The sequence below is a fragment of the Anser anser genome (genome assembly GCF_964211835.1).
Source record: "Anser anser genome assembly, chromosome: 1".
Lineage (NCBI taxonomy): Eukaryota > Metazoa > Chordata > Aves > Anseriformes > Anatidae > Anser > Anser anser.
The window spans coordinates 72,595,000-72,605,718 of record NC_139720.1 but is presented as its reverse complement, the minus strand read 5'-3'; the positions used below and the strand labels follow the sequence as shown (position 1 = coordinate 72,605,718).

Here is a 10,719-nt window from a genome sequence, read left to right as displayed (position 1 = left end):
TTTGGTTTGGTTTTTTTGGGAGTTGGTTTGGGCAGGTTTGATCAGTTTGGTTGAGTTTGGATTGGTTTAGTTTGGATACGAGGGGGCACTTCTTTACAGTGAGGGTAACAGAGCACTGGCACAGGTTGCCCAGAGAGGCTGTGGAGTCTCCTTCTCTGGAGATATTCAAGACCCGCCTGGATGCCATCCTGCGCAGTGTGCTCTAGGTGATCCTGCTCGGTGAGGGGTTGGACTGGGTGACCTTCAGAGGTCCCTTCCAACCCCAGCCATTCTGGGATCCTATGATCCTGTGATTTTGTGGATGAGTTTGGTTTGGGTTGGTTGGGTTTGGATTGGTTTGGTTTGGTTTAGTTTGGTTTTACTTCACGTTACTGCCATGTTCTACTGCTGGGCTGCATCCTGGGGGTCCAAGGGCAAGGAGGGGCATCCCTGGTGTTTGAAGCTCGTGTTTCTAGTCCAAAAAGCAATTCTAGAAACTTCAGGGAGATGTCAGGATGCTGGGGCTCGGGGAATGGAGAGGTGGAAGGTGATGTTCTGCTGCACAAGGTGCCAGCTTGCTGCTGTCCTGTCGCTTTGGTGTGGTGCATTTGAATTGCCTGTCCTGTTTGGGAACCAGATGGAGGATTTGCACTTGGAGGTTGCCTTGGCTTGGCTGGTCAGGGTGTACTTTTTTCATGATCAGTTGGCTGGAGGAGAGCAGGATACCTGTGGAGCAAGGAGTGGGTCTGTGGGAGCTCCCCCTGTATCGACTTCTGTGGTTTGACAAGCAAAACGTGTTCCTGATGGTTCCTACCAGGCTGTCCGCTTGCCACCTGTAAAGCAGGTGGAAAAGATAATGTTCAAACAGAAACGGAAAGGAGTGTTACAAGGTCTTGCCTTGTGTATTCATATTAAGATTAGCACAGTCTCACTCGCACGAGTAGCTGCTCCTAGGCTCTCAGATGAAAGCTGTATGAGTACAGGCATCGTCAGCCAGGATTATCTGGACTAAAGATGTTTGGCATGTTGGTGGCATTGGATGCCTTAGTAGTACTTCACAAATAAAGACATTGCATAAGTTTTGCTGGGACGGAAAGGTTTAATCAAACTGTACTTGTGTTATAGAACATGCACTGACTTTCCTAATAGCATCAAACACAGATCGTAGGGTTGTGATTCACGTGGTCTTTGCAGGTAGCAAAACTGAAAAGCGTTTCCTTTATAAACTCTGAATTGTTGCCATAACACTGAAGATACCTGGTCTCATGCTGAAACTGACGGCAGTGGTGGTTCATGTGATGTGGTCACAAGCCTACGCTAAGCTAAACCAGTATCATAACCTTTGTTAGTTGGCATTAGCTGTCCATCCAGCAGCCCTTGGCTCTCAGTTACTTTTCGTGGCAACTTGTTGGATTTTAAGTAGCACAAGGTATTGTTTCAGAAGGATGAGTGTGTGCCCAGACCTTATCAGAGGTTTGTACAACTGCGTGGCCAGCATGCCCTCTTGCTTTTCCCATGTTTGGAAGGAGCACTTGACATAGTCCAAAAAAAAGTTCTTATCAATCTGCTGATGCCTTGTATTGACTCTCATCCTGTACACTCAGGCGGCATAGAGAGTTTTGCTTGCCTGTGATAATCTTGTACGTCCTGAAAGCCTTTTTCTCACTTGCAGTTCAGTTTTGTTGTTGCTTTTTTAATGTCTTCATTTTCTGTTCATGCCCCTCAAAACTGTAGTCTTCTCACAGGGAATTATGAAATTTAAAGCAAAGAATAGGGGTTGCATTTCTGTTGTGATTTAGTGTCATTATGTTTTTAATATTTTGTGTTGAGTGTTACAAAAACATTAGAGAAGATTGTGTCCTACAGCACAGTAGGATAAGTGGCCTAGGATATTCATCTTGTTCTAGAAATTGGATTACAGTGTTCACTCTTTACCTGAAGTGGTCAAGGAGGGCAAAGTAAATTTTTTTTCAGTTCTCAGTTTTCAGAAGAAGTGCTTTCTTCAAAATTGCAAATAGGGCTTTTTTCTTGTTTATGTTGCCTTGGCTTACCTGCTGTGATTTCAGTTCCTAGTTGCTTCTCTTGCAACTGGAATATTTGTTATGAGATGAAGAAGAGAATGCCTTACTTGTCTGGGAGAATAAACGAAATTGAATTTGTATCTATTATAAATACAAACATTCTTACAGCATTCATGAATTTTAACATTTTTAATTTAATCTGTCTGCTCTTGCAAAATCTCCCTAAATTTAACTTGTTTGTTTTTGAGTTGAGTGGACTGGGGAGTCAACTTAATCAAAGCAGTATTTATTTTTATATAGCTATGTATGTGCTTTTTTTTTTTTTCAGTACGGGCCTTGTAAAGTATGTAACAATAAAATCTCTCCCTTTGCAATTGGCCTTTCAAGTACCAACCACACCCCAAAGACATATTGTGGGACGTGTGTGTGTACCTCAGGATCCATAACAGTCTGTCTACATAAAGACTATAACTTCTGTGAGAACTCTTCTTAGGGGTAAAAGTATTTTGTTTTATAACAGGTAATTAAAATACCACAGGGCTTTGACTGAAGTGGTCTTAACTGAGGGCTTTTTATTTTATTATTATTATTTTTTTAGCATGAAGAAATAAGCTTGGAATGATATTGGCATGTACCAGTCACAGAGCCTAGTTAGCTAGATGTCAGTGTAGTCCTTCTGTAAAACTAAGTGTTGTATTTACAACCTCAGCCATTTAAAAAAAAAAAACAAAACAGGTTTAGCTCAAGTGAAGTGACAGTGTTGTTTTTTCTGAAGAGACATGAACATAAAAAAGCAGTACATTATATGATATCAGTATAAAGTTAGATTAGTAAGCTATGGGAAAATTTGTTGACTGTTTATTTTTTTATTTTAAAGAAAGAATGTTGGCACGTTTTTATTAATGAAGAGACCCTTGTTATTGCCAATGTGCACGTGAAATGGAAAGGGAACATATTATGGAAAAGAGCTTCTGTTTCAACCTTGCAAGATGCTGCGTGAAGTGGTGAGTAAATACATGGACTGAGAATTACCTTGGCAATATTTTTGAACAACTAGAGAAGAAAAAAATCTGAGGTACAGTTTCTGTAAAGAGTGATTAATATGTAGTCAACTGACAAGGAAAGAAATCTGAGCAAGATGTACAAACAAATAGGTGACACGAAAGGTGGCACAATCAGGAAAACAGTGTAAGTAATATTTCCTTATGTTGTAGTGTCTGTTGCTATGTTGGACGTTTACATAGAAGGAAGTTGTGTAAAGGCGCTACCCAGTAGAATTCTTAATTAGATGAATTCTTAATATTTTTAAGTTTTTAAAAGTGTTCAAGAGTGTTCAGCATCTCACAGGAACAGGTCTGTAAAATGCTGAATAGACACTGAGTGAAAAAGTACTTATCCTGTAAGATGAGGCTCTAAATCATCTCTATACTCAAAATAAAAGTGATTGTTAGAAACTAAAATCTCTCTCTTAAAAGCATAATATCTAGTGTGTTTTTAAAACACTAAATCGATATAAGCAGATCGTTGTGTGACCAGATTGTATGTTGCATTGAGATGTTGCCAAATGTGATTCTGCTTCCTCATACCAGTTCTAATGGTTTCTGCTTATGAAACAGTATTTATTTATAAGTGCATTGCATGTGTCTTTTAAATATCTGGGAAGTATAATTTCTGTGTCCAGCAAAGGGCTTCTTTTGCACAGATGGATACAAATTGTAAAATACAATTCACTGGTAATTCTAATCCTGATAAAGGCTTCTTACATCACTGGTTTGTGTGGTTGCTTGCTGTGTTTTAAACTGCTGTAAGCGTGAGCTTTTTTTTTTTTTTGTACGTTGCAGATTGAAAGATGAGAGCAAGCAAACAGGATAGTTTGTTGCAGTACTACATTCATTAAATTTATTGTTTTAAGTTCAAGTTGTCTCATACATGTGGAAACACTAACAATATGAGGAGTATTTGCAAGCATTTGGCAAATTACCTATCCCTCTCTAGAAATGTTGATATACAATCATATGGTTTTATTTATTTATGTATTTATAAACTAAAAAATTATTCACTTTAGCTTTCCAAATGGAGAAAGAAACCTGGTCAAAGATGCATCTGCCTTGAGAAACTCAGAGTTGCTACTTGGCACTTAGCAGCTACTGAAGTTGTAAGGTTTTTTGGCATTTGGTTCCAGCCAGCTGACATGCATGTGAAAGCAAGTTAGTCCACTATTTTCATATTTCAATAGTCCAGTTTGTTGGTAAGTATGTAAAAGGAAACCAGAGCTGATGTTCAGTGTGCAAGTGAATTGCTGGCTGAGTAAATTATTGTTCATCCAAATGTGTATGAAATCCTGGAGCTGAGAGCATTTACTGTTGAGTAGCTTGGAGTGTGATGTATTTTGCATGGAAAAACATTATCACGGTCTGTCCTAATGTTATTTAGATTTAACCAAAAAAAAAAAAAAAGGCTCATTTCAAACTGTTCTATCAAGGTTTTGATGCAGGGCTTACTGTCTTAATGGTTATATCTACACATCCAGCACAGCTCTACCGTCTGAAAAATTTCTAATATCTGCGTGTAGACTTGTATTGCAGTTCTTTTTTTGTTACATAAATAAGACTGTACATGCCTGTTTCATTTTAATTGTTTACTAGAAATTACTGATACAGCAATTCACAAAAGAAACTGTTGAATTTAAACCATAACGTGAGTGTTCAGATGGTAAGAACTTTTGTCTTCTAGCAAAATCTCTTTGAAAGTGAAGACTTCAATTACTGTTGATACATCCCATTTGCCTGTTAGTGTTACTGCTTCAGCAAGGATGTTATTAAGTGCATGGCATTAGAGTCATAGTGCAGGCTCATATAAAAGAAAACAAAGCCTCCTCGTGTGTTTATTCAACATGTGTGAAAAATATTCCCTGGAGTAGTTAAATTGAAAAATATAGTATAAAACAACTTAGATTTGAGGGTGGAAAGAGGGAGAAGATGAGTGTTTTGTCAAGAAGGGCTGGTTTCAAGACTCCTGGATTTATTGCCAGGAAGTGCTTGCTGGCATTCTTTGCAATGGGGCTGAGCAATGCTCCATTATAGCAATCCACAAATTCACCCAGTCTCATGTGTTGCAGCCCACGGGTCATAGTGAATATTGTGGGCTTGTTGGCAGTTTTCAGGGGAAGACAACAGGAGCTACACATTGCCAGCTTAAAAATATGTTTCTCATGGAGGCTAGAATTAGATTCATGATGAATGTTAGTAGTCCTACAAAAAAATGGAAAAAATAACCAGCACAGGTATGCACAGAATACCCGACAGTGATGTTTAGTCAGCAAAGCTGGAAATGGTTAAATGTGACTTTTCAAATCTTTTTCTTAGCCAGTAGGTAAACATTCAGTTTGGAGTACGTTTGCTGTATTACTGGGTTTTCCTAGGCAGATTTGTTGTAAATGGAAGATGCTGTATGGATGCAGCTTCACTAGAGGAGAGCTATGTAAACAGGAGAACGTTCTATCTGTGGTAGTTTCTGACACGGTGGTTATTGGAAATTTTGCTGAGTGGCATAAAATGTAGTTATACTGTTAAGCTGTATATACCTGAAACTTAAAAATGGTGCAGTGTGCGTACTCGTATTGCACATAGCTGCCCAGAGAGAAGAGCATGTAAGAATTTTGAACTGTTTCTTACCTCTGAAAATATTTTTTAATATTTTATTTATTATTATTCTTATCCACCGTGGAACAAAAGACTGCTGTGTGGAGTTACACAGGCCAGACTGACTAGAAACAAGTCAGGTAGCAGCTTTAGAAAACATGTAGCTAAGGGACGAGAATAGTTTGCAGCTCAGAATACTGCTTTTGAAAAAAACAGCAGCTGTACTTTTTGTGTACTGTGCTTCCATAGAGATGTGGCTGTACATAAACAGGCCAATGTTTTCAAACAGCTGCCAAATTCTCAGCTTTTAAATGTATGTTTTGGGCACCTGATTTTCAGTGCACTGAGCTGCCATAATTCTAACTGTTACAGGGAATTGCATTTTCTCAAGATTATAAATCCTATTGAAATTCAATAGTGATTATCCTTGAAGAAGATAGAATTGTTTAGTTTGCAGCTATCACTCATTTTATTTCTCTTCTACCTGATATGTGGGTATGAAAAAAACAGAATCAGCTGTCCCCTCTCTGTGTTGTTGCTGATAGCTCTGCAAATACGAGGCTTGCAGTGAGAGGTGTGGTTGCACATCATGGCCTGATCTGATCCAGCAACTGTTGTTAAAGATCAGGCATGCTCTCTCTTCGTGCTTCTTTCCTTTCCTGCCAGCAACGTGGATGCCAGCCTTCCTTCCTTTTTGCTGCCCTTCAGTGAGTCCGTTCAGCTATCTCAAGCTATTTACATTTTTCCTGTGTTATGTTTCTACCAGTTTAATGAGCCAGATTGTTTCACTGAGGTTGTGTCTATACTAGGTAATAAAATATGCTGGGGATTGTTCTCTGGACCCAGAGCGAAGTGGCAATACCGCACACACCTAGCAGCCTTCCTCCCAGAACAGATAGCTGTTTCCTTAACCAGGTCTGGGCATTTGGCTGGGAGAATACCAAGCTGGTGTGGGCCAAAATGGTGTCAGAGAGAACACTAACACGTATGACTCAAGCCTGAGCTCTGACCCTGGTTTATTTACTCTTATAGATGTGGCCAGAGAGGTCAGACAGTGTGGGAGCCAGCCCAAAGGTAGGCTGGAGCTGCGTGGCTGGAAATGAAGAGGGGAGAGTGCAGGACTGACAATATCAGAGCTATGGCAGGGACATCCTTTTGATGTCATGGAGCTATTAGTTACTTAAGCTGGCTGTACCCTTAATGCAACTTGATTTTGCAACCTGAAACTTCTGTGTGGCTTTGCAGAGGGCTGAGTGCTGTCCCCCTTGTAACTGCTTTCTCAAAGTTCTATTCTGTCAGCTAAAATGTCTTACAAATTAAATTCAAACTGATATATGAAAGTATATGTGGGACTCTGTAAACAAAATTTCTTGTCCTGACTGTTTCATTGGTCTGTTGGTTGTTTTTGTCTTCTTTTTCCCACCTTGCTGTAATTCAGTTTCTTCCTTGGTTTAAAAAAAAAAAAAAAGTGGGGAGGAGAGGTGGAGTAGCAGGCAGGCAGCAGTGGTGATACTATTGTTAATACAGTGCTGTTAAACCAATAAGTAGATACCCTTTACATCATGTGAAGGATGAGCAGAGAGCTTAGATGTCAGGAAAATAATTGGTTATATTTTGATGTTTTTGATCATGCAGGAGTGTGAGGCTTGTGATCTCTATACTGTAGCAAGTGACCTGATTTAGAACTGTGAAGTCATGTGAACCAAGTATATCCTCTGACATGTCAGTAGCTTGGAAGCACAAGTACTTGATGTCCATTTGCCAAAAGATGTAGATTCATTGCATTCATACCTGTTGCTAGGACTCCAGTCTGCAATGTTACTTCAATGTAAACTTTGTTTCTGGGTGATACATTTGTCATGCAGAAAAGCTTCTTATGGTAGGAATTTCTAAATTATTGGAACAAAACTGAAGACCTTTTTCTTGACAACAACAAAAAGTGAAAGAATTTTGATTCACATTCCACTCTGGATGCTCTGAGTTGTGGCACGCCATTAAATCAAACTTAGTTTATTTTTAGCAGGTTTTTTTATTATTTAAATGTAATCATTGAGCAATGAGAGCATGTAAAAAATACTCTGAAGGAATGAGTAAAATTGTAATACACTGAAGAATAAGTAAACCAAGCAATTCCAGGTGCTGTTTATAGAAGGCATTAGTCTACTGGTAGAAGAGTACAAAAGCTAGCTCATTGGGATTACTCAATTAATTTCCAGAAGAAAGAACCTTAATCTGTAATAACTTGTTTGAAGGTCAGTCTCTTTTATTGGATGTAAATCTTACTAAACTGAATTTAGGTTATCAAATATGCTTTGCTAGTATGTCTGGGCAGGGGAATGAAGTTTATCAGTGAAATAAAACCACAGAAAATGCACAGTGGTGTTCTTCTCCACTAAGAAGGCGAATTCAGGCTTCTTGAATCTCTTCCAGAAACAGATGTAAATTCCACTGTAGCTTTTTAAATAGTGAATAATCATGGTCTGTTACATTTGATGATAAATCATGCAGGGGGTTGCAGATGGTGAGAAGAGTGCAGCTGTGCAGATACTAGAGGAGCTGAGATGGAAGACTAGAGGACCCGAGGGGGTGAAGGAGGTGATTTGAGGGTGGGTTGACACAGCTTATGAAAGAGAAGGATAAGACAGCTGAAAGACTATTGAAGCTGAGCATGCTGGGGTAAAGCCAAAAACCGAAACCTGAGATTTGGGGATGGGGAGAGTGCTGGAAACTGAAAAGGATGTATACTTGAGGCAAAAAAGATTTTTCTTGTTGTTGATCTCTGAATCAGAAGTTGCAGCATTAGATATCAAAGTAACTTTGTTTTTGTCCCAGGCCAAAACAATGAGACCAACCCTAGATGGAAGTTTAAGCAGTAGATGAAAAGAGGAAACTGAAGGGCTTCATGTACCTTGTAAAGGAATGCTGGTCGTAAGTAGGAGAGCTACTGTAGTTACACATACAGATACAAAGTTGTGGGTTTTTTTTGTTTTGATTTTTGAGGATGGGGCTTGTGTAATGAAATAAGAATTGCAAAATGTGGGAATTCACCAGGTGGAGAAGTTTTATCTGACTAGGTGCTCCTAAAGAAGGGGATTGCAAGTCCCAGGTTGTGGTTGAAGGACAGTGAAGATTCAAGTGAAGCTTTGCATAATCTCAGTGATAAAAGGAACGATCTTAAACCAATATTCTAGAAAATCCAAACCATCTTTCACCTGTTTGCATTGAGTAATTTTAATTGAATCCATCTCTCTCTCTCGATTAAAAAACTATTGTTCCAAGACAATAGCTCTTTTCTTTATTCAGGAAAGATGTTGCCATTAGAATCTCTGTAAGAACTACTGTTTTTGCCTACAGGTCAGAAGTCCTCAGCCAAAGTGAAAATTTAACCACTATTTCAAGGACAGCCAATTGTCTTTTTCTTAATAAAGTATGCAATTAGGAGTCAAAGTGAGGGATCCTGGAAAACTAGAAGAATACTTCAAGTACTAACATAACTTCAGGCATCCATTTGTGTATTCTACAAACCTTAGTAAGTGCAAAAGAAGAGTTATGCTCATAAACTGATGTATTGATAACTGTCTTCAGAATTACTTTCTCATCTCTTTAGTCTTGCTACTTCAAAAAGTCAGGTATATGCAGTATGGTCTGCCTTCCTCTTCCAATAACTTTGAACCTGCAAGTCTTGCCAAATTTGACCGAGGAGTGGTGGTTGCAAAGGTATTGGAGTCGCATAATTTTTTTGGAAGTTGATAACTCGACAGAAAGAGGGAAAACACATTATTGACCCAGCTGAGGAAATGATGCAATAAGAATTCAACAATTCTCTGTTCTATTTGGCCTGTTAATTGCCAATCAGCACAGGAGCACTGGTTGCAACATGCAGCTCTGAGCCAGCTTACAGCGTGTGCTCACTGTTTGCCCAGTCAGTAGTTCAGGGACGTTGCGTGGGGAGAGGGAAGTATTGTGAGGAAGGGAAAGATCAGGGAGTCACAATAGGATGATGTGGGGTTGCAATGGTATGAAAATGTTAGGTCTTGGGAAGCAAATCAATAGAAATTAAAGTGTCTTATTTCTTCTAACAGCAGTTACCCCTTTTCCACTGTTTTAATGTTACTGACAGTGAATACCAATATGAATTCTACCTTCCATATTTAGTTACTGTCACAATGTAATGCTGTCACGTTTTTATCACGTTGTTTAAACTCAGTTATATACAACTTCAAAAATCTCTTTACGAGGTAACAAAACTACTTGGTATCCTTAAAGTATTGTAGATTGTGTTGCAGAATTTGAGGCCTAGCATTTGTGTTCAGTTGAAGTATTTTTGTTGTAGGAACATTGCTTTGCTTTGAAGAATAAGCAAGGATGAAATCATACAGGAATAATAAGTATGCTCACAAAACAAATGATGAGTTAACTATTTCTCAGCCTTCGTTTTACTATGAATTTATACTTAAGGCAGGTATTTCTATTTACAAGACACCAAGAATTCTTAGTTTTAAGAGTATGTTATTACCAGTCCTGCCAGGAAGAAATTATTGCCAATATATACCAATTGCTACCACACATAAGGGTCTGAGGAGATAAAACAAATGCAATTCTTTTATCCGACTTTATAAGAACACATTTTAAGACATCCATGCATATACATGAACCCTAAAGATTGTTGCAATGTTATTGGAGGTTTAGAAATTGCTTCTCACTAAATCATCTAAGTCTTTGCTTGATTCCATAAGTTAATGGCAATTGATTTTTTATTTCTTTTTATAAATATAGTCTGTCTAAAGTCTCACATTTGTTAGTAAGAGCTGCTAGACATCTTTGCTTGTAAAAGTTATGATGTCCTTTTGAATAGGACAATGATTTGTGATTTTTTTTTTTTTTTTTAAATCAAGCACAGGAACAAGTAAAATTTCTGAGTTATAGGTGTTTATGTAACAGCATCATCAATATGTTTAATGGAAAATGACCAAAAAACCTACCTGGCACTTCTTCTATGTGTATCAGATTATAATTTTAATGGACAATTTTGTTTGCACAGAGTCTTTAGTGTTTCACCCTCTGAAGTTTATTTTTAC

The 10,719-nt window shown here is 38.4% G+C and overlaps 1 protein-coding gene across 7 annotated transcripts in view; it reads left to right on the top strand.

Annotated features, from left to right (window-relative positions):
* The window catches only part of PPARA (peroxisome proliferator activated receptor alpha), a 73,464-nt gene that overhangs the window by 31,378 nt on the left and 31,367 nt on the right, over positions 1-10,719 (top strand). For 3 of the 7 annotated variants that reach the window (XM_083800586.1, XM_083800584.1, XM_083800587.1), the window contains one exon: positions 2,878-3,004. The gene's annotated coding sequence lies outside the window, so the exon portion shown is untranslated. Of the gene's footprint in view, positions 1-2,500; positions 2,521-2,877; positions 3,005-8,473; positions 8,570-8,995; positions 9,171-10,719 lie in introns of those variants that run through there. The other 4 variants (XM_083800588.1, XM_083800589.1, XM_083800590.1 and 1 more) reach the window with 4 other exon arrangements.